The sequence below is a fragment of the Sapajus apella genome, unplaced genomic scaffold (genome assembly GCF_009761245.1).
Source record: "Sapajus apella isolate SASKATOON/1434 unplaced genomic scaffold, GSC_monkey_1.0 scaffold6, whole genome shotgun sequence".
Taxonomy (NCBI): domain Eukaryota; kingdom Metazoa; phylum Chordata; class Mammalia; order Primates; family Cebidae; genus Sapajus; species Sapajus apella.
In genome coordinates this window covers 51,141,444-51,165,775 of record NW_022436946.1, presented here as the reverse complement: position 1 = coordinate 51,165,775, position 24,332 = coordinate 51,141,444, and the positions used below count along the sequence as shown (strand labels likewise).

General features: G+C 35.1%; 1 long non-coding RNA gene across 7 annotated transcripts in view; it reads left to right on the top strand.

The window, feature by feature from the left end:
• The window catches only part of LOC116548945, a 1,126,598-nt gene that overhangs the window by 771,167 nt on the left and 331,099 nt on the right, over window positions 1–24,332 (top strand). The window contains exon 7 of one of the 7 annotated variants that reach the window (XR_004267644.1): window positions 7,983–20,311. The exons of the other annotated variants lie outside the window; for them this stretch is intronic. This is a non-coding gene — a long non-coding RNA (uncharacterized LOC116548945). Of the gene's footprint in view, window positions 1–7,982; window positions 20,312–24,332 lie in introns of those variants that run through there. 7 annotated transcript variants of the gene reach the window in all.

The window sequence follows — 24,332 nt, the reverse complement described above, 5'->3', positions numbered from 1 at the left end:
TCCAAGACTATGTGGCCATGAAACCCTTCTAGCTTACATCTTCTGGTATCAGAGTTTTATGAAATGTATTTTATAAATGCATATCTAGTTATGCATATGAGATTCTCTGTTGAAATTTTGATAGGCCTTGGCTCTCTGTTTAAAATGATCCATGCAATGTAACTTTTAAAAGGTAGTAAATGTAAGAATTTCAGTAAAATATTTTCTCCTGGTACTTAAGGAGCCACCCAGAGGACACAAATTTGTAAGCCATGCATTCAGATCATCCCACAGGGTGCTGATATTTGAAGGCTAAGTAGTTGTTTCCTCAAATTATCCAAGACGATATTTCATGCTTCTTGTGGTGGGCTATAGCAGTGCCTTAACTCTATCTGGAAGAACTCTCTATGACTTATCAAGTACTTTTTAGAGGGGGAAACTCATAGGGTAGTGGGAAAGTGGGGAGTGATGATTGACTAGATGGTAGACTAGCAGCATTTAACCCCTGGCTATCAGTGAGGTGGTAGATGTCATGACCAGAATGCCCACACATCTATCAAAGAAAGCTTAAAATCATTGCCTCAGATTAGAAAAGTTTTAAGGAGAGTCTTAAGTAAGATATGACACTTGTCAGAAGAATATAAGAAAATTGTTCCATATGGTTGAGATTGTGAGAGGGAGGTGAGGAGGTCAGAGGAAACAATGACTAGAGAGAATAAGAGAGAAAAGGAATGGTGAAAATCTTTAGGGACTTGGACAGGTAACTTAAATTTGATGTGAATGATAATAATCCCAGCAGACAAAATCAGTAAAAAAGAAATTCTAAGTTCTTTGGCATGTAAAATCAGTCATTTAGAGACCACTCTGAATTGACTAGAGAGTGCTGGCAGGGTAAGAGAAGTTTATAATAAAATGGTATAACTTTTAAAATGAGAGAAGATCCAAGTGAGATTATGCTGTAGTTGGTTGCTTTTTTCTGCTTTGCCACAGCCTGTTTATACCTTGCTGCTGAATGCACTAAAAGTTCCCTCTACTGTCTACCAGCAAGATGATGATAGTGCAGTCAACACTGCCTGCTCTAGTGTTAGCAATTTTAGCCATCTCAGAGAAATACTTAAATAAGGCATATGCTTTTTCATTAACTACTCTCTCAACTTCGATGCATGACAAGCTTTTGGTTTATTGTTTTGTAAAAAAAAAAAAAAAAAAAAAAAGATAAGAAAATTTCAGTATCTTATAAACTGAAAGCATTTAACGCTATCTAAACCTGATCTTCCTCAAAGCTGCTAGAACAAAAAATTGTGTGTTTCTGTCCACACAGAACATTTGAAAGTGAACAAACTGAAGGGTATATGATTCAGTAGTAGCATCAACAGGCTATCTAAACACTTCGATACAAAGTTCCATGGGTGTATCTTGGATCCACTGAATGCTGGCTGTCAGTTGTAGCCAAATTATTTATCCTTGTTCTTACTTGGTTTATTCATCTTTAAAAGTAATATTTGCATTATAGAGTTGTTAGGATTGAAAAATACAGTATGTGTAAAGACCTCAGTGTACTTCTAGGACCATAGTCAGGTTCAAATTATGCTGCTTTAGTCCTTGGATTTTTTCATTTATTTATTTGGCCAAAAAGTTTTATTAATAACCTTCAATTGCTGAAGATACAGTAGTATACAAAATAGAAAAATCCTGCATCTTTATGAAAGTTACATTTCAGTTAGGGAAGATAGAAGAAAATGAACAAGGAACATATTATTTATCAGTTATTGATAAATGCTATGGCATTAGGAGTCAAATTATTGCTTCTTAATCACTTATAGTTTTCATGAATAGCCTAAAGCAGTGATGGGTTTATCTACATAGGGATGGATGTATTTCTCTATTGGATGGATATGAAAGCAGTATAGCAATATGATCACATGATCGAAGGTTTATGGTCCAAACCAGGGCTCTTGAGAGGAAAAGCAGAGTTGCAGGAATTATACAGGAACAATAGGTGCAAATCAGGGCTGTGTCAGGCACACTAGGGAGATATAATTGTGCCAATAACGAGGGGCTCAAGCTTGAAGCATTTCAGGCAAGGCAGTAGTGATATCAGTGCCATATGGCATAGGCAGCATTAGGCAAAAATGATGTAGTTCAAGTAGCAAACATCTAGGCCAGTTAAATGGATGGTGGCCAGAGGACAAATAGGTTTCATGAATAAAGCAGCTCAGAGTCAGCTGATACGTTCCTTGTCCTGATGGAGTGAGGATGCCAAATGTGACCACTTCTATCTTGGGCTTCCCAGCTGCAAGGCAGCAGGCCACAGCCTTATACGGGTTATCCTGGGCTCAACAGCCTGGCTCCCGTAGGGCAGGTTAGGTTATTGTCCTTGGTGGAGAAGGAGGTATATGTATTCCTCTAGGAGCCACAGTAAACCCATGCTGGATAGTGAGAAGGATAATCTCTGGCTTATTTGGATTTGGTGAATGACAGGAAGTAGTTCAGATAGCTATAAGGCTGTGTGAGGCTCACCTTGGAGCTCCTAGATTGTTCTAGTTGAGGTCATATTTTTTCAAAGGGCTTGTTTTCTTTTCTTGTGCTTCCAACATCATTGAACTCCCCTGCCTAGGATTAGAAAAAGCTCACTGATAACTGAGTCCTCAGAGCGGGGATAAAGAAGAAAACCTGTATGTGAGTCTCACAGAAAAAAAAAAGGGGGGTTCAAATTTCCACATAAATGTAAATTAAGTGATGACTGACAGTTTGGCCCTTTTCTCTCTACCTAAGGTGCCTGTTGTCAGTTATTGCTAAAAAAATGCTATCTCCCATGAGTGTAATATTTTAAGGTATCAAAATTATTTAAATTTTAAAATCCTCTTAATGATGACAGTGGCCTTATCAAATACGTTACTCAAGTGCCATCATTGTCCTTTTGTTGTTGCTGTTTTGTTTTGTTACTGGTATTGCTATTTTATAGGCATTGACATAGCACATGACTTACATAAAAAAGTTAAGGAGACAATCTGGACTAAAATTCTGAGTGGTTCTGATCCCTACAGCATTCTTTCAGCACTGAATAAACACATAATACTCTTGTATTTAAATTCACTTTAAAAGACCATGCTTGTTTAATGCTAATCAAAATACTTTTTAAGTTCTGGCATATATTTTAAAAAATCTACTGTTATAATGTTATATTTTAAAACATATTTTTTCTTTAAAAAAGAATTAATTCATTACTTCTTTCTTCATGTCTCTGTCTAACCATCCACCCAACACACATAGATTGAATGCCTTTTGAGGTGTAGCACAGACTTATCTGCCACTCTAAAGACAAAAGAAGTATAAGAAATGGGCCTTGAATTTTCATCGAAATGACTATAATTCAAATAATTTTCATATAGAAGATACTCTGACAATTATGCATTATTTGTTCCTTGGTAATAATAATTACTATAATAGAAATAATGTTCACATTGTTCTAATAATTTACATCTACTATCTTAATTGATGTTTGTAGTTTGAGTTAGAGATTATCCCCACTCGAGATGAGGGTGATTCACTACTTATCTTAATTTGAACCTAGCTCTCCTCATAGGCTACTTCTTAGGAATTTGCTGTTGCTCACAGGTGTACAATAAAATCATTCAAAATACAATGAATAGAGTTATGTACTGAGTTACACTGACTTAGTGTCAATCTCTGGTCCTGTAACTGAACAGCAGCATGGTTTGGACCTACCATTATTGCTACTCAGCTTCTCTGCCTTTAACTGCAAAATAGTGACAGTATTAGTTGCTTTGGTTATTGCAAAGACTAAATCTATTTGTCTTTCTCTTAACTAATTAATTCAACTGATACTTTCTGACCACATATCATATTCCAGGAATTGTTCTGGATATCAAGGAAAACATAGGTGAGCAAGAGAGGTATAGTACTGGTTCTTAGGAAATGTGTGTAGCCGAGTAAGATAAACAAAAATGTGAGCAAATAGAAAAATTGGAAATTATAGCATGCACTATACAAGAAATGGAATAATGAGATCAAACATGGAAGGATCATATTGCTAGATTATCAACTCTGTAGGTATAGTGGTTGCATCTGTTCCATTCATTACTGTATTCCCAGTGCTTGCAATAGTGTGGGCAATAAATAAATGTTAATTGAATGAATATGTAAATAAAAAAGACTGGTGTCTTTAGGGACAGCTTCTTTAAAGAGGTGAATTGTAAGTTAAGATCTAAAGATGAGAAGACTTGATCATGTCAAGCACAGAAGAAAAGCACTTTGTAGGTTAAGAGAACAGCATGGACAAAAAGCCAGAGGTGGGCAAGGGAGTTCTTCTCTCCTTGTCTTGACACTGGATGGAAGAAAAAAAGAGCCCTTTAGAATATGAAACTTTTAGTAAGATGAGTTTAAAATTCAATGTTAAAATAAATTGGTCCTAGGCTAGAACACCACAGGAAAGGTTGCTCTGCAGAAACATTTCCTCAACTCAGGCCACATAGAATAGGCACAGATAGTGCCCTCCTGAACATGAGTTTACTTTTTAAAATTAGAAAATGTGATATACTATACCCTGAATAAGAACAGATATAACAAGCAGAAGGATGAATCACAACAAATCCAGAAAATAGAACAATTTGATGAATATGATAATAAACATGTTTAAATAATAATATAGAATAAGATAGCAAAGTTATATATAATTATGAAGAAAATATGTTAATGTAGGTTTGAATATCTTTTACATTGTTTTTGTTAATTACTATTAAATAGTATTAATATAACTATACATGCAGCCATCTATCAACAGGAACAGCTCAGCACATAAAACTCTGACTTTATAACAATTAATAGCAATTACCCATTTACACCTATTTGTTGCATAATTTCTTTCCCTTAAATTTGAACTTTATATTCCTTTATTTAGTGTGCGTTTGAGTTCTTCACCATGCCACAGAATACACACAATGGTCTATATTTTGTATGCTCTAAAAATACAAAGAAAAAACTAAAAGCAGAGGGCCTGTGATTGATTGTACATTTAAATAAATGCACTACAGATTGAGACAAATGCACCAAATGTGTGTGTTTCAATCACTCTATCGTCACACAATTGAATAAACACACATGTACAATACAATGTTTAATTGAGTGCAGCAAGTACATTTATTTTAGTGATTGCATCATTGCATATTCAAACGAATGCATAAGGTTCACTTTGGTGAGCTGAAGTTCTACATACGCATATGAGTTTTAAATCTTTCACTGACTTTGATAGTTCATAAATACCCACATATTTCTAAGTGATTGAAAGGAAATGTGTTTTATCTCATAAAATTTACTTTTAATGGATATAAATATATTTGAAAATACTTCTGGTTATTAGTCCTTTAGGAGAAAACAAACTTAAAATCTCTAAACATTACTTTATCATAAAATGTCATTCTGTTCTTGGTGAGGATGAAACAGGACATTTCCTTTTTGCCTGGGCAGCTTTTCTATGACTATCTCATCTGGAAATTGCAGTTCCAACTCTTTAGGCACCAAGCATTGGACTCATTTTGCTTTTGGATTGTTTGCACAGCTTCGGTCAAATTCAGTATCACCTCATGCATGCATGCACATCTGAGGGCCAAATCTGGGCTATTAGGTCTAAAGACCCAAATGGAGCTTGCTAGATTCTTTCATGCCTCCTTCATGCTCTATTTACATAAATGTTCTTTTTCAGAAATGCTGCCATACACAGATTTTCTGTCATTTCCATTAGTGGCATCTTGAATGGAAGAAAAAGAAAACAAAAGCTAAATAGTAGTGTTTGTTTTATTGTGTCAGCTTTCTAATACCTGTTTCATTTTCTAGGTGTGATGGACAGGTAGTAATGGTTGTTCAGTACAAGATACCCAAAGAGAAGTTGTTCAAGTAACAAGGATTATAGTTTGATCCTTTTTCTTTGAATATATGTGCTTAATTTTAATTGTCCTTCTTTAATAGGTAGATTTTTTTTTTTGGATTCATGCTGTTTAACTTTTTTCACATTGAGGGATTATTAGTGGAGATATTTCCATCAAATATTTTCAATAATAGAAATCTCCCAATGTTACTCTAGGGTAATGTTTTCCATAGTGAATTCTGCAAATTTAATTTCAAGTACTGTTACTCAGGAAAAAAAAATTGCCAGATATGTTTAAAAATATGTATATGCTAATAATATTAATTAATTCTGATTAAGTGCTTGTTGTGTGCTTGGCGCTCTTAATTGCTTTGCCTGCACTAATTGGCTTGAAGTTCTGTTTTTTTTTTTTCCCCATTTTGCAGATGAGGAAACAGTTTAACACGTAAAGTAACTTCTTTATGTGTTTCTTACTTATAGATCCACAAAATTAATTAATTAAGAAGTCCTATACAGAATTAACCTGGTTAACTTTTTCAGCCCAAATTTTTACCAAACTTATTTTATGATGGAATACTTTTCAGGTAAAATCTTTTAACATCCCACTTTGGGACACTCTCGATGAGGATAATAAAAATAAATGACACCACCTTTATAGATATTAACAACAAATGCCTGGCCGTGCTCAAACAGAAAATATACATTTTTAAAATAAACTTGCTAATCAGTTTAGTTCAATGACAGATCATTTTTGTGAAAAATCAGCCAGGTTGGTTGCTTGATTTTGTCTATTTTTAATGCTCATTTGAATGTTTTGCTTATCACAGCAGGTCATTGCTGCATTATTTTAATATAGCTGGTTGAAAAGTAAAACAATTAGGTGAACCAACCGGTCATGATGTTTTGTAACTGATTTTTCTTTCCAAATTGACTGACTGGAATAGTTGATTTACCCTCAAAACATTTTCATGATATTTCTATTGAGAGGGCTTTTTAATATTCTTGTAAGTTTGCATTAGAAGGTAATTTGTATTTATTATACATACATAATTTTATTCAAAATAGATATATCTCAAAGAACAGACCATTTAACCATTGAATAAGGTTCATGGCAAGGTGAGATATCACTGTTTATTTTTAATCATGAGAAAAAAAAACTAAGCTCCTTTTATTTTTACTTTCTCTGAAGTAATCTATTTCTTGTTCACACAACAGAGAATATATATGATAATAAAAACATACATAGCATTTACCCATTTTATATCAATTAGAGAAAAGCAAACAGAGAAGAGCATAGCCTCATAATGGACAACACTTTAAAGATAGAAAAATATGTACATATTTTCCTTTGCTGTGACAGAAAGCATTTCTGAGATCAGACAAGAAATAAAAATAAATAATTTTATAAACTTTGAGAGAGAACTAAATTAGGCTTCAGCTTGATTGTTCTGAGATGTTTTTATTGCCATTTTATCCATTCTCTGCTTAGTTTTTGCTTAAGATGTTGGTGAGATGATGAAAGCTGAAAAGTAAATAGATGCTTCAATAAATGCAAACAAATGAGTGCTTTCCTAGCAAAGAATTAGGGAAAATCAGCCTTTCCTCTGAAGCTAATCCCTGGACAGCTAAAACTGTGAATTTTCCCCCTCAACATGCACACAGATGGGTTGCCACTGAGGATGACAGATGAGTTGTGTTTGGCGGGATTAATGGGCATTATCATGTTAATGGATGCTTAGGTGAGGTCTGAGCAAGTCACAGGCCTGGGCAGAATTACTGGGTTTTACAGAACTGTGTGTGCTCATGCTCCTCTTCTCTTTCTTCTTCTTACTAATAATTAACTTGTAATGTTTAACATTTTTAGCCCTCCTGATGATCCACAGACTACTGCCTTCCTAAGTACTGAGGCATTTGTAGATCCAGCATCATGTGCTCCATCCTTTGACATGCAAAATGCAGGCAGTCCTGCCTGATTTGTCCTTCCATTGCCTTTGTGCATTCAGCTCCCTCATAATCCAGAGTCTACTTTGTTGCAATCGCTTTTGAAATCTGACATATTGATCAGGAATTTAGCCTTAGTAACTACAGCACATATATCAACTGTTGTTGATTGTGTCAGGTCACATTTGATGGCAAGATGATCCTGTACCCAACTAGGAGAGCTTCTGCAGCTCTCATGAGTTGATCCTGTTCCCCTCAACTGAACAGAAAGGTATGTTGTTGCATCATTGATAAAGCAACAGAATTTCATAGCACCTTGGTTCAGGATCTGTGTGTAAGTTAAAGGTGATGGAGATATCACCAAAGAGATTAAAAACAAAAGCCTCATCAATAGTCTATAATGGCTTGCCTTACAAAATTAAGGCAAAATCAATAAGTATTAATGTCAGACTTCTATATCTTTGTGAAATTGTCTAAAAATGGCTGGGTGTTTTCCTATTTAGTTTAATTCAGCAAACTCCTTTACTATGAATAACTATTAATATTACCAAATCAATTCAAGAAACCCTTACAGATACTTGCTTTAAAAACTACTTTTGCAGAAAATAGTTTTTACTTAACAAAGATTTCTCTCATACCCTACAGTAGCAATTATTTAACATGCTAGATAGTTCCTTAAAATTGACTTTGGCTCTTCTTTTTAAAGAGAGTATTACTACATCATTCAGGTAGGAAGAATGTGATTAAGGGGAAAATATTTCAGAAGTTATTGATTTTTATATAATAATTAAAACTAAGTGCTCACCAATAGAATAATACTATAAGTAGATAGACCAAAAATCTGTTTGCTAGAAAGAACCTAGATTTATTCCTATTGTGAGAGAGTGGTCAACAGGGACCCCTTTTATTCACAAAGGTTTGCATTTGGATGATAAACCTATAAACCAAAGTAATGGATTTCTAAATCAGGTTGTCCCATATTCAGAGTATGTCAGAGTGGGATATTACTTGGCAGTATGTTGCCATTTGTTCTGCAGAGGGAGACACTGAGGAACAGGATTTCATTCTGAAAAGAATCTAAGACTCAAACCTAAATATTCAGATAACTCTTCTGTGTCTTTTCCAGTAAAAGACTTTTAAACTTTTCATTAAAAAAATATAAGGTCCACTTGCATGGTGACTTTTTTTATTTAATCATTTATTTTTATCTCCAATAGTTTGTTCTAAATAAAATCAAAATATCAAGTTAATTCATTACAAAATTTTTAATCACCTGAATTGATAAAATTAAGAATGATCTAGTAATCACATTAACTAATAAGTTCATTCTCACATCAACCTTCTGAGTTAGGTAGTAACATTTTATAGACAAGGAAACAGATCTGGAGAGGTGGAGTATGTTAAGATGACACACAAAGAAGAAGTTGGGGATAGACTCAATATGCAAAGATGGCTGGATGCAAGAGCTTCCAGGATGTACTGACTTATGTAAGCACAACCTTGACATAAACTTTAAAGCCTAAGATATGCTGTTTATTTTGATCTCATTCTAGAAATATGTTTGATGCCAAAATAGGTTCCTATGGACAGAAAATGACCAAACTGTTTAATAGTAACTCCTATGTTTTTAATGTTTTTCATTGACGTTTTATTGTTCCATTTTATGTTCCTCATTCTTTTTTAAACATGGATGGATTTAAATAATTCACAGAACAATAAGTCATGTTCCTGCAGAGTGATCAATTAGCACACTTGATAAACACACTGGGAATTCAGACATAAGATAGCCAGCCTTGGAGTATTCTTTATTAGAGAGTGAAAAACATTTAATGGATCAACCTGTACATCTTCAGTGTTGTATGATGAATAACATTTAAGCATCATGTTTTTGAGAATCAACTTTAGGAAATGCATTGAGAACCAATTTTAGGAATTACATCAAAAGTAAACTTTGGAACTTACCCCAAGGCCTGAAGTTGCCCTGCAAAAGAAAAAGCTACTGATAAAACATGAACCAACCAAACAAACAAAAAAATCATTTCATCAATTAATTAATTAAAGCATTAATTGTCATTGACTTCTCTTACCATAGTTTCTCTATTTAAAAACCTTGACATAGATAATAAATTATGTTCCACATCATAAGTTTTTTATGAGGTTTGATAGGACACTATAGGCAATGGAGCATTTTAAGTTAAGGTAATCTTTAATGATTCAAGTAGATTCCTCACTATTTCATAAATTTTTACCAAAATTTCATGGAAAATAAATTAATACTATTTCAAGCATATATGGAGTCAAAATATAGTTTTAGTATTGCTATTTTTAATATTCTTTTAGTGAATGTTAATTCAGAAGTATCTTTTACACTTCCAAAAAGTATACATATTTTTATGGCCTATAAGTGAAATGCTTTCTGATATTAGGTGGATACGAGTACAAGTTTCATAGAATTTAAAAAGCAAAGGAATCCCTTTCTCATTTCAGTATTTGTGCTTTCAGAACGATTCCTTGATTTCACATAATAGCCTCTGTTGTAGGTTTTCTGAAAGGAAATCTATATGTGTCGTTAAAAAACAAAAGTTTTATTTTTCAAAAGACTAATTAATCCAAAGTCAAGTTTACCAAGCTCCATAATATTCCTCCTTGAGCTGACTAGTCACCCGCTTTACCCAGGGGTATAAAGAAAACAAAGTGCGGAGGGGGAAGTCTAATTTTTTTAAAAAGACATATTCCCTTGTTGTGAACCAATGTTATCAGTGCTTCTCTCAGACTCTGGGAGTATGTGTGTGTGTGTGTGCTTCCTGTAGGTTTTCCCCAAGGGAGTGCCAAAGCAGAAGGCAGAAAGCTGCTAAGGACAGAATGCTCTAAAGATCCTGCTCCACCTGAGCCCTGCTCTCTGCCACTGCTGAACTTTTAGGCACAGCAGTGAGCCCTGTGCCCTGCAAGGACCTTTCAGATTAGGTAGGTGAGGGTCTTTGAGAATAAATCTTGAGCAGATAGAATTTGCAGCCTGCAAATATAACTATCTACGTTCATCATCTGAAGGCTGTCAATGTGTATTACCAAGGAAAAAGAAGAAAACGGCTTACTCTGCAAAACTTCTGTACAGGAAAATGTGTGAAATGGAAGGTACTTGAAGTGATGTGCCCATTATGCATTCTGGAATCAGGCACTATGTGAAAAGATACATCTCCTGCATGCCCTGTCCTTTCATAAGGGTCTCAGAGTAGCCCTGAGGATGAGAGCATCCTTCCAACCTATTTATCTAATGAGTTGGCCATCCTAAATATTTACCATAACAATATGGCAAGCATTGCAAGGGTTAACTCACTGTCTATTAGCCTTTCTCAGCACTTTCCTCTTTGTTGGGGTGAGTTTATTTGTGTAATCTGAAGAATGTGTCCGCCTCTGCTCTGGACACATTGGCTCTGGACCACACCCAGACAAGCGTGTAGAAGGGATCTACGTTAGCTGATACCCTGAGTGTACAGATTTGTAGCTTAAATGAACATTATTTCTGCAAATCATTTCAAATGTGTTGTTTAGTTAAGTTCTCTTCCCTTTTCTTCTTTTTCTGTGGATGTAATGGTGTCATTTTATCTCCACCCAGGAACTTGTGTCAACAGCTCCCTCCTCGGACCATTCACTAGAGTTGCAATGTCACCGTGTCAGAACCTTGCTTTTGTTTTTGTTTTGTTTTATTTTAAATCTGGAATTTTTTTACTACTGTGCATCACCCCTTCCCTTCGATGTCTATTCTTAGCTAAGCTCCTACTCATTCACACTGAGTACACACAATCAGCAGTCCCATGTGTCTGGATTGGCGTATCAATTCCTTTCTGCTCCCCTTGGCTGGTTGGGGCTCTCTTTGTTACTGATTTATTACTCACTTTCTTATGTTCCTTAAGAGCAGAACTATCAAACTTTGTTTTCTCTAAAATTTGATTATATTAGTAATATGGAAGACTCATATTAGTGTGTGCATATCTTTAATTTTTCATTTTGTTGTCGTTTGTTTGTTTTTTAAACATTTAGGACCAGAGTTGAGTATTTCCTATTAAAAACCTGTTGCATCTATTGGTGTAAACGCTTTAAGGCTGACCCTGATTGTAAGATTATCTGATGACAAAGTATGGACATGCCTCCTACACTGAACCTTTAGCAGAATAGTTTCAAGATTGTTTTCATTTATTGTCTGTTGAGTAAAGCCACAGGGAAATGTCAAAGTAGTACTCAATGCCATGTTATACTAGTTTTAAGCACAGGGTAATTTTTAATTTTTTATTGTTGGTACAGCTACCAGTGTGTGTTTTTCTTTATTCTGTCTTTACATCATATAGTTTTATTTTCTTCTTCTGTATGTTTGTGGCCCTTTGATTGCCAAATCTTTTCTTGCTTTGTGATTTGGACGAAATGCATTGCTTATCTGCTAGGGTTCTCTCATCAGGTTTTCTTTAAGCCTTGGGATTTTTCCTCATTTCCTTTGTCCCAATACATGAATCAGAATGGGAGTGTCTCTGCAGGAGGGGAGGGAGAGGAGACTGGGCTGAGTAGAAGAAAAATCTGCTTTCAGAAAAGACGCTGTTTCTTGAGGGGGTCAGACCTGAGGGAAAGTATTGAAAGTCTAGCAAACTCAAGAATATTTTCCTCCCTTCCCCCAGCTCCAACCCCTAACGCAGGGGTGATTCAATATTGACTGTCGTGTTATCCACTGGAGAATTTTACTAATAAAATTATATCCCTGCTCTATTCAGGGTAAGTTTACATGTTGTCACAATGATATACTTTATTCTGATTTTATTATTAAGCTGTCTCAGCAATTCATTTGAAATATAGTCATCATGTTTGAAAACTAACAAAGTTTTAATGGAAGATAGTGAAATTTTTATACAAAATAGATTTCTTCCATGACAGGTTGTTATTAGCTTGGAATACCCAGTGACAAATCAGGTAGTGTAATACTAAGACATTTAACAGCCTTTATGGTTTTCATGAGTACAGCTTAAATTATTGTCTTTTGCATTGTATTCTAAATGTAGAAATAATATAGAAGATATGTACGGTTTATCAAGTGATGACCAGTGGCATATTGCATCTTGTTTAGAGAGTCAGCCGTCTTGTCTTATTGGGAATATATAGTTTAACAAGACACTTGCCATCATTTCCTTAACAGGGATAATAAACAGAACAATTCTGCATAAAAGCTCATATCAGCTTCTTTCATGCCTTTTCTTTTCAGAAGGCTGCCTAAGGGTTTAAGCAATTTACTGGTCTGACCCGCATCCTTTCTCTGCAGTCTGCGGTTCTTTTGTTTAACATTAGTATGTGGGCAAACAGCATTCTGCTCTGTTCAGAGCTTATCAGCCCGCGTTCAGTCGACCGGAACCCCATTCTATGTATCTAAGCGGGGCCACATTTAATACTTCACAGTGGGAGCATCTGCAGTTTCCAAAAATGACTTGTTTATCAGATAAACTCTGTCCTTACACTGACAGATGTGGTGGATGGTGGATCTCCAGTATCATACCTCTCTAATATAGGCTTGTACAAAATATGGTATGCTGAGGGACGGTGAGACCCACAGGCTAGAGTCATGACAAGAATCATTTATGTAGACACTCTCCAACTTCACTCAGAATTTACTTATAGGATATGATGGGGAAGAGGCAACTCTGTTTCTCTTTTGATAACTAATTCTCATGTTACTAAAGTGGTAAGTAGAAGGAAGACATTTTCACTGTTAATCTAACATTTTATGATTTCATTGGTAAACACTGTAAGGTATTTTAGTGCCAGGGTCTGACAAAAGCCAGGAGCCTGAGGGGGCTGACTGAAATGTTGATCATCACGAACCCAATGGTACCAGGGTGTTAGAAAATTAGAAGTGGTCTTAGGAGACTTATCTGCCATTAACCCAAGATCATGCTAATCTAGTCTGTTAACTCAAGATGATCTTTTCTTTAAATTTTTATTAGAATTTCATGAAGTTATTTTAAACATATTGAAGAACTATAAAGCCCTGCTTCTAATCACAATCCCATTTGAGATTTTATACTGTAGGCATATAGTAGTATGCAGTTATTTTGAAAGCATTGCCAGTCTTTATGAATGTATGTATATATGCATACTTATGCATATACATACACGTATAATACTTCTAAAAATAAACATTTGTTTATCGATAGAATGTCCTAATATTGTATTTGTTCTCAACAAAATGAATTAAAGGATTTTTTAAAATATACATTTTTGAGACTTATTCCCAAAAGAACTCCAGTTATGATAGAATAATCTGTACCTTACCCTGACATCTGAGTATTTCTGAGGTAACAGCCCAAAGTGATGTTAAGAAACACAAGTATGAACAACCTAGTGCCTTACCAAGAGGATCATTGTCACAGAACAGGAGCTAATTTAAACTGATATGTTTTGATCCTTAATGCAATTCACATTGCTTGTACTACTCTTATAATTTAGCACATATGTTACATTTTTGCTCCTACCTATAATTACTCTTTGTATTAAAGGATTTTCCCCCTAATTATTTCACTACTAGTATCCCCTTTCACCTCTCAGCTCTCTGCTAATTAAATACTTTTAAACATGTCTTCGTTATTAATTGTGAAGTGTTGCCATAATCATATGATATAATAATTATTTGGAAGACCAATTTTTAAATTAATAACTTAAACTTTCATATTTTCAAACAGTAATTAAGGTAATATGTAGACCAAAACATATAATATCATAAATGGCATCTATGAAGCCTATGTGGTTAAATCATAGGCAAAGTACAACATTATTCTTAACAATATTATAATTAACATAATATACAAATTGGCATAATTCTAGAAAGCACAATGATATATTTTTGCTTCCATCTTAATTTCCTATAGGATTTAATGCCTTCTTAAATGTGTAATTAAATGTATCCATGTAGTGTATGGGCAGGCTTATCAAAGAAGCAACCATTAAGAAATATATTCAATATCAGACTAGAAGACATTTGTGTGCCTTCCCTACTCTCACTAATGTGTGCTAGCCAACTGTTCATGCAGAAATTGTAACTGTTAATGAAGGTTAAAAGGAAATTTTAAATTAGATGTCATCTTTTGACTAAGGTACCTCAAGTGTTATATTCTGTCTAATATTTATTTTCTATCTTGCCTCTTGCTCTTAACACAACCCAGCACTTAAAGAAATAATAATTATTACGATAGTTTTTCAAACAAAACACACTCCCACCCATTCCTGGCCCAGCACATTTCCTGAGTCTAACATTTCTGATTGCTCACTGTTTTTCCTAACACTAGATCCCTTATGTCATATGCCTTGTATGGCTGCAGACTTTGGCCTTTTCACCTGCTGTTTTGGTTGGCTTTAGATGCAAAGAGAAGACTATGAAAAAGAGAAAGGGGGAGGGAGGGAAGTTTGGAAGACTGAAGCTAAAAAAAAATGGCAAATGTTTTTAGCGCCTTCATCTAGACATGTGTCCCCTCACTCTGTGACATGGCTGCTCCAATGTTGCCATGGTGAGGATTTCTAATCATCCCTACACATGACAGGCTCCTATTTGTCTGCACTCCCTTGGGTGTAAATTTCTAGGCTTAAAAAAAAAAAATCCATGTGAGCGTATCATCCGCCGTGCAGATGTTTCACTGCTTTAGAATATCAGGCAGCTGCTTGTGCCACCGTAGACAGCTAATTGGAGACTGCATCGTAGGAACAGAGGCGCAATTATGGCATAAATACACATCCTCTGGTGCATCATTGTATCTCTATTAACAGAAAATTTTAAACAGTGCTCAGAGTGTAATTAGTGTAGTTGATAAAGTTGTAAAACATGTAAATAAGGGAAATAGCAGGTACGTGGCCAATCCACTATCCAGCACTAGGGGATGCAGATTATTGCCTATTTAGAAATAATTAGCAAAGCTGCATTAGCAAAGCCTGTGTCCAACAGAAGCAAGGCAAACATTTATTCTGGTAACAGCTCTTTCTGTGCTAGCCATGAAAATCTACTAATATTGGTAATTTAGCCCTCATTACCAGAGGATAAAGCATGAAAAGAGCTCAGACATGAAATATGACAAGTAATATTAATTTTTATTCCAGAGGAAAGGATGCTTCCTTGGGTTGCATGCTGATTTCTCGGCAGGGTCTCAGCAGTGCGTGCGGAGGAGGCGGTGGGTAGCTGGTAGTTGAGAATTCAGGATACGGAGCTGACTCCCTGCTGGAGGTATACCCTGGGGTGGCTATGACAGTGGCTGATGAGGCATGCCACTGTTAGTGCCAAGCCAAACCTCAGGTCACAGTTCAAAACAAGCACTCAGCCATTAAACTTCAGTCCTTATGGACCTTGGAGAGTTTATGTCCTCATTCCTACTTTTTTCCACCCTCCCAGCCCCTTTTCTCTTACTCTCTGGCATTTTTTTTCTCCCTTGGAATGATTTTGCAGAGCTATACAATCAGATTGATTTTTGTGCTTGCACCGCCCTTTTCAACGTGCTTCTGATAATGAGCTGCTGTTGTTGAAGTGGAGAGTGTGGGCGGGGTGGTTTCAGCTGCATCTTAGCTATGTCGTGTGCTCAGGATAAGAAATGATCCTCTGGCTCATATACATTGAAGATTGTGTCACTGAAGAATATCACCTTGTGGCCGGGAATCATGAATGGCAAAAATTTGAAGCTTGTTTCACAAATACTTTTCCTAATGAAGAAAAATGCAAAAGCACTGCTAGTTCCCCAAACCTCAATTAGTTTTCCAGACAGTGGGATAAAAAGGCAGAATATTTGTGGAAGAGCCACCTTTCTTGTACGAATCTCTGGATGTTACCTTGTTCTTTGTTTTATTCTTAAAGCATAACAAATGGCAAAAAAAATTAAGAACCAAGCCCATGAAGCTAACCATATTTTGTGGCATTTATATCATTTACCATTATCTCCTTATTTTTGTTACATACAGGTACTGCTGCTTTTTACATGCTTCTAGGAATACATACATGGAGTCCACTTCCTGAATTTTCTAATTGAGCCTCTAGGAAAAAGTTATTAGCCAGTAGCAAACTAAATTTCCACTCAGGGCAGTCTGAGTTTCACAGTATGTTCACAATGTCACAGAACGTTGTGCCTTAAAAAAAAAAAAAGGTTGAATATTTTAGAACATAACGAAAATGGTACATTCACAAACACATTGAAATAAAGAGTGTTCACCTTCTTTTTCAAATATGAAAATTGAGAATCCAGATTCTATCTTCAGAGGTTGTAGACATTTACCACCTCTGGTGAGTTGTCTCCTATCCAGGGAATATTGAAAATGACAGTACTGGAGTTCGCTACTACTACAGTTTAGACCAGTGCTAACAATGAGTTGTAAGTCACATGCAAGTACTAATCAATATTTGTAGGGCATGGACATGCACAAAATGCAAATGTGCACACTTACATAAATACATGTGATACCCCTCCATACCCAGAACCCACACTGTGATATTGTACTGCAGGTTCTGAATTATGAGGTTGTATTTCATCCCTTTTGCTTCCCACTTCTGAACCAAAAGTACAACTCTGACCAGGCATGAAAGCATTCTTTCTTCAATTTAGCATACCCTCTTATCCACAATGAGTTGAGATTAGAACAATTGGAACCAGATGACCCGATTAAAGCTCTAGTTTTAAAAAGTTCCAGTGCCCTCAGTTTTCTCAATTGTGAAATTAAAACTCTCTCCCTGTCTACCTTATATGGTTATTAATAGAACCAAACAATGCAATACATATAGAAATATGTAGACTGTAGACTGTAGATATGACCAAAATTAGTATTTCCATGGTTTTCTCACTAGACAGTTATTACTATGTCACTATCACCTCAGAATCACACTTGGACATTTGCCTGTGTTTTAAAAGGAAGCACAAATAAGCTCAGATAACGTCATAAAATTTTTCTCTGATTGTGTCTGTACAGTGCCAAAACTGCTGATTCATAAATGAAATTGCAGTCAACCAACCAGATGTTTATTCTACAGGATGCCAAATTGCCACTTTTACTTTAATTTTTATCCAAGAAACTTACACTATCTGTATGGAAATTGTATGAATACTGCATTCATCATTTTTATTTGAAATCCATGTGAAGAATCTCATGTACTTTTCATATACCTTAAGCACGCATAGCTTCTTGCTTATCGGAGGTACATTTTTCATATTCTGCAAAGTGAACAACACCCTGAGAGTCGCCTAGAGGAAAGTTATGCCCAACTTGCAGAGTTTTCCCAAGGGAATCTGCCAGAGGAGTCTACTCCTAGAGAGTCCTTGTTAAGAGAAATCCCATGTAGAACAAAGCTCTGATTAGAGTTATCGCAGTTGTTTTAACCCCTTGTAGGAAAAAAAAAATAGTTGCAGAGATCCCTATTTTCCCAGTTTCCTCCATTGGCTTCTGGTGTTTGACAAACAGTTCCCATTTGGAGACATTATGCTGTTCCTCTCTACTCCAGCATCATGCCCACTGCCTTTACTAAGTTGGCACTGAAACAGCAACCCTTGCCAAGATCTATGCAAGAGCAGGAAGGACTGAAAGGGAACATGAAGCAAAATGATCCCTAATTCAAGTGAATTGTTGTTACCTTTCTTCACATATTCCTTCTCCCCTCCCTTATTGTTCTCATCTCAAAAGAGAGGAAATAGGTTCCAAATCAGACCACAAAGAGGATCTTCAGAATCAAGTTAAATTGGAGCACAAGGATTGGGGCTGATGGGAATATGGATTTGCAAGGTGCCAAAGCCTGATCTAATTTACATCCATTTGCTGATTTCCAGCCCTTTGGCATCTTTTGAAATGGCATTTCATTGTGGAGTTCTTGTAACCATATATTTCATATATGTTGTTTTGAGCTTTATTCAAACATATATTTTATATATTTTATTTAGAGCAGGATGGATGGACAGTGAATTCTATGTGCCAAGTATTTAGACTAGTTTTATAATTTCTCTGCTGCTTCTCCGAGCAGCTTTCTCCAAAGGGGCCTGTAACTCATAATCACAGGGGCTGTTTGTGAATATATTTCTCTGGGTCAGAAATTTTGCCAGCACTGACAGGCACCCCGGACAGCTTTTCAGAAATCTCCTGGTTATTACTCATCCATTAGAAAGAAAAAAATGATATTTTGCATCAGGAGTTGTTTCTCTCCCCCTCTCTCTTTCTTTTAAATTATAGAAATAAAGTGCCCATTGTAAATCGTTCATGCTGGTGGACAATATTGCATGCAGATCAGGCACACAGCCCATTGGATGGGAATGGTATGGGGGTGGGGGAAGTCTTTGTGAATGAGTAGGCATGAGAGGGATACTGAAATGTTTTAGTCAGGTCAAAAATAGCTCATTAGTGGGTAGGAAAGCTAGCTGCTCATCCTTTAGGGTGGAAAAAGCCTAACTCATTTACTTCAGGAGTTTCTTATTAAGTTGTTTTAGTCTTAATGATAAAAACTTACATTTCTTCTTCATATATTTGCATTTACTGTAATGCAGCTTAATGGCTAAACAGATCTTGAAAATAACAATAATTATAATAGTTGATATCCCAAATGAGATTAAAAATTTTTTTTCTCTGAACTTGAAAAGTAGAGTTTGGAATAGCTAGAATTCAAACACAATGATAAAAAAAAAAAGTGAGTATTTATTCTCAGTGTTCTTAATATTAGGGAGAAGTTAAAGTTTCTTCTTGGAAATATGAAATTAACTTTAGCTTTAACATTAGGGCTCCCTCTTTCCAACCCTCTCTCCCCTCACCCCCTTCCATAATGACAATGGTTGGGAAAACACAGGACAAAGAAGATTAAATCAGAATGTCAAGTTTCTTCCCAAGAAATTTACCAGAGAACAATAGGAGATCTGATAGTAGAAGAGCAAAAGATAATTCTGTAATCACAATGATTTTCGAGAACAAAACTCCTTCTGATAAATTTATTTTGAAAGAATAATCAGATGTCTCCTAGAATTGCAAATATTGTCGAATCCATCAGAGACAGAAAAAAACTTTTAAAAGTCCTCAATTCCCTATGTATAGATGAAAAAATATGCAAATGTGGAAGAAAGCTGAATAACACATAAAAGTAATAGAAGGCAGGTAAAATAACAACATGTATCATGTGAAAGGCCATATGTTCATTTTATGTTTCTCTCGTCTTCATCTTTATTTTTTCTGAGTTCATTAAATAAGCTTTTTTCCCCCCTTGTCAAAAGTTGGTCCAATAAAGAGCATTCTTTAAAGTTCTAGTTTATTATCAAAACCTCAAAGTGAAGTACTTTTGGTTGTTCTGGGTACATCTGGTTGGTAAAAATGATAACTGAATTGTTCAACGTCAAGCAAAGGGTTGTTGCTTGATGACTGCATGCTTCTGATCAAAATTTATTATCATACATTTATTGGGCATTGATTTGGTACCAGGCACAATTCAAAGCCCACAAGTAATGAATTGATGAAATAAGCTGCTCAGAGAGCCAGAACACATGGTAGCATGGTCACTTCAGCCATATCAAGTATCCAGCTGAATACAGTTTGGTGTCTGAAATTTCATGCCTCCTGGGTTGCCTTGAATGAACCTTGTCAAGGCCAAGGGCAGTATTATGTTCATCATTCGCTGTTACTTTTTTTTTTTTTTTTTGAGACAGAATCTTTCTCTGTCACCCAGGCTGGAGTGCAGTGGTTCAATTTTGGCTCATTGCAACATCTGCCTCCCAGATTCAAGCAATTATCTGCCTTAGCCTCCCTAGTAGCCGGGATTACAGGTGCCTGCCACCATGCCTGGCTATTGTGTGTGTGTGTGTGTGTGTGTGTGTGTGTGTGTGTGTATTTTTAGTACAGATGTGGTTTCACCATCTTGGCCAGGCTGGTCTTGAACTCCTGACTTCGTGATCCACCCACCTTGGCTTCCCAAAGTGCTGGGATTACAAGCATGAGCCACCATACCCGGCTGCTTGCTGCTACTTTGAAAGATCCTGGAGCTGCTGCTCCTTTGGCGAAAATCATTGTACTCATTTTCCGCACCATTCATGAGATGATTCTTCTTTAGCTAACTAAATGCGTTCATGAAGCTAGAGAACATACGGATAATCCCCATTTGTGAGTTTTCTGCAGAAAGATATGAGATAGGCAAGGTAAGCTACTGTTAAAAATTAAAATTCAGTTATTCCATCACACCTTTTGTAATTCATTTTGGGAGGTATTAGTTTTTTATATTTTAACCATTGTAAATCTTATTTTTACTTCAACATAATTGGGAGATGAGGAGAACTGAAATATCAGACTTAATTTAAAGAATTAATTTAAAGAAGCAAAAAGCAAAAGTTTTTTAATTAGTGCAGAATCCACAATTTTAGTGCATGGCAAATAGCCAGATTATTTTAGTGTAGGAAATAAGGAATAAGAAGTATGAATGACTAGGCAGCATAAATAATTATTTTGACAACAGAAGAATTAAAAAAAAAAAAAGAAAAATAAGAAGTGGGTATGCAAATCAAGATGCTTGATTTATGGGAGCTCATTAGGTTTCTTGCTTATATTTTCACTTTCTTCTTTATTCACAATGCACACATTTTCTTTTTCCTTTCTCCTATTTTACTCCTTGCTTTTACCTTATCATTTTCCTCTAGGTATAAACAAACAGGTGAAGGAGAAATAAATTTTTTCTTATGTGATTGACCTACTAACACATATGAGATAACCCAAAAACAAAAGACCTGTAGTCTGTTAAAAGAATATGGAAGAAAATGCAATCTTAAATTGTTAAATATCAAAATACGTGTATGAGGGTAATATAATGTCCTATTTTATATTTAAACTTGTAGATCTGAGCCACCACTTTGCATAGGTACATAATCACTTTAAGGGTTCTGCAGTTTTCCAAAACATTCTGAAAGAGCTTCTTTTGAAATTATCAATAAAGTCTATTTTGCAACTCATATGAAAATATCAGCTGTTTTTTGCTCACATTAATTATACCAACTCCATATTATTAATTACTGTAATCATTTCATTTTAAGCTAAATAGCTTCTATCATTGAAGTGTGAACTTGAAATCATAACTCCAGGAAGAAAAAAATCAGATAAAACAGTAAAAGAGTTTCTACTTAAATTTCATGGTGTCATTCTTCTATTTGTTAAATTAATTCTTAAAATATTTTGTTTTTCTTTATTGTAGTATGAAACACAAAACACAGAAGGAAAAACATATGTATATGTGAAGCTTAGTTTCTATTAAATTGAGGCCCTAAGGCACAATTTTTTACTTAAGAGAATAAAAATATAAACCAGAATATAATTAATACATTTCACTATTCCTGAATATATTACCTGAAATTCTGGTTTGGGAAGAATGCACTTATGCTTATATTATGAGATATATGGGATTGAGCATCCAGTAGTTTTATACCTTAGGCTAAAATCATCAGTGGGAGTCTTATACTTTAGAAGCTGAGTTTATAGGTAAATTTTGGTGATTTTGTTTGGTGAAGAAGCATATTAACCACATAGGATGTAATTGAGGTTGAACAATTCCTGCCACAAAATAATGAATATCTGACAACAAAAATGTAGCTCAGAGTTTTCCCTATACAGTTATTATATACTAGTTTCTTCATTGGAGAACTATTCGATGTACACATCTCATGTGGGCAGCATGGCTTCTAATTGTACAAATGTCTGTTCGATAAAGTGATCACCAAATTTGTCTATTCCTGCATAATTTATGGTTAGAATATGAGAGCCATAACAGTAACAGGGTGATCACGGATTGGTGAGGACAACAATGCTTGTTGAATTGGGATATATTTTACCTTACACATCTATAACTAAATTGTAATGAAGAAGAGGTTTCTTATTTCCTTCCATTTATTTTATTGTTCACTTCCACTGCTTAACTCACTGAAATATTTGGATTATGGATATTATTATTTGATTAGATATGTTGTAAAATATATCTGCAACAACTGTGTAATAGTTTTGTTTTTATTTGGAGCTCTATTATGTGCCAAAGTTTTGTTCCTTATCTGTCAGCATTAAAGCAATTGGGTTATGTGTTCTTTTCAATTAGCCTCTCCATAACCACTTTTATATCAGTCTCAAAATGTATTAGTAACCTGGTAAATGCTTTTTCTATCATGTCTTTATGTATAATAGTTTACTTTAGGCCCACTTTGTTACTTGGATCAAGGACCTTTATTTCTTTGCTCTCTCTCTGATCTGCTTCTTAGGACTCAGTGAAATATTTGCTTCTTAGGGATAGATGAGTATAGAAACAAACATTGTTGGGTTGTGGGAAGTGAGATTTGGTTTCCGTTTATTTGTTCTGAGTATATCTCAGCAATGCACTTCAGGTATACTTTCTCCCATGCTAATGAATAGATCTCCCATTGATTTCAAAAAGATCCTGAAAAGGGTATAAAGAGAGAAAAATCTGATGCTAATCTTAGAAAGTAGGATTCATATTCTTCCAAAGGTTTTTCATCATCTAGTTTATTCTTATCATTTAAAAAATATTTCTATCTCTGTCTACCAAAGATAGAAGTACTGTATCACGAATTATTTCTGACAGAGAGAGAGGGAGAAAGATTGTTTTCAAATACCAGATTAATACTTTTTATATAACAATTCCTAAAAACAAGCTTGAAAACAAAATGCTTCCTTTAAATTAGCTGCCACTGTGAAAATTAAATTAGTCCAATAAGTAATCTAATCATGCCTTGCTCTATCATGTAGCTAATTAATATATTATGACTTGATGAATTCTGTTTATATTAAATGTATATGTAATACACATTTTATGGCTGATCTTGAAAAGCAATTTTTAACCAGTGATAGTTGCTGTGTGGCAGCTGTAATTTGGAAAGTAAACTTTAAAAAGATTAGTCATTTGAGCCAACTTTTATCAATACAAGCCCAGCCATTTAAAATCAGTAGTTTATTTCCCTTTTAATATTGTGCATTATGGTTTTGACGACATTTCATATTACTAGATGTTTTTAACAGCATTAGTTTGTGATTCCACTTTAATATTATCATCTGAAAATTAAGATGGCAATAAAAATCAACCTTCATGATTATTTCCCAGCAATGAGTAAATGTGGTAGTTAGAGTGTTCTTAATGAAAATGATACTAATGTTACTATTTTTTAAAAAGGCACTTAAAGTAGCTAGGTTTAGAGTATCTAACACTAATTCTTGAATGTGTTAGTTAAAACAGTTGCCAGATTCCATAAACACCTGTTACTTCTGTCTTTTTGGAAAACAATATATAGGAAAAAAAAATCACCTAGATCTATTCCAATGTACATGATTTTAAACCACTTATATTTTCAAACCACTCATATAGCATACACATATAAAGTGATGAAACTAATGTATATGATGATTTTTGAAGAAAAATCATATTAGAAATAAAACAGTTGCCGGGCGCGGTGGCTCAAGCCTGTAATCCCAGCACTTTGGGAGGCCGAGGCAGGTGGATCACAAGGTCAAGAGATCGAGACCATGC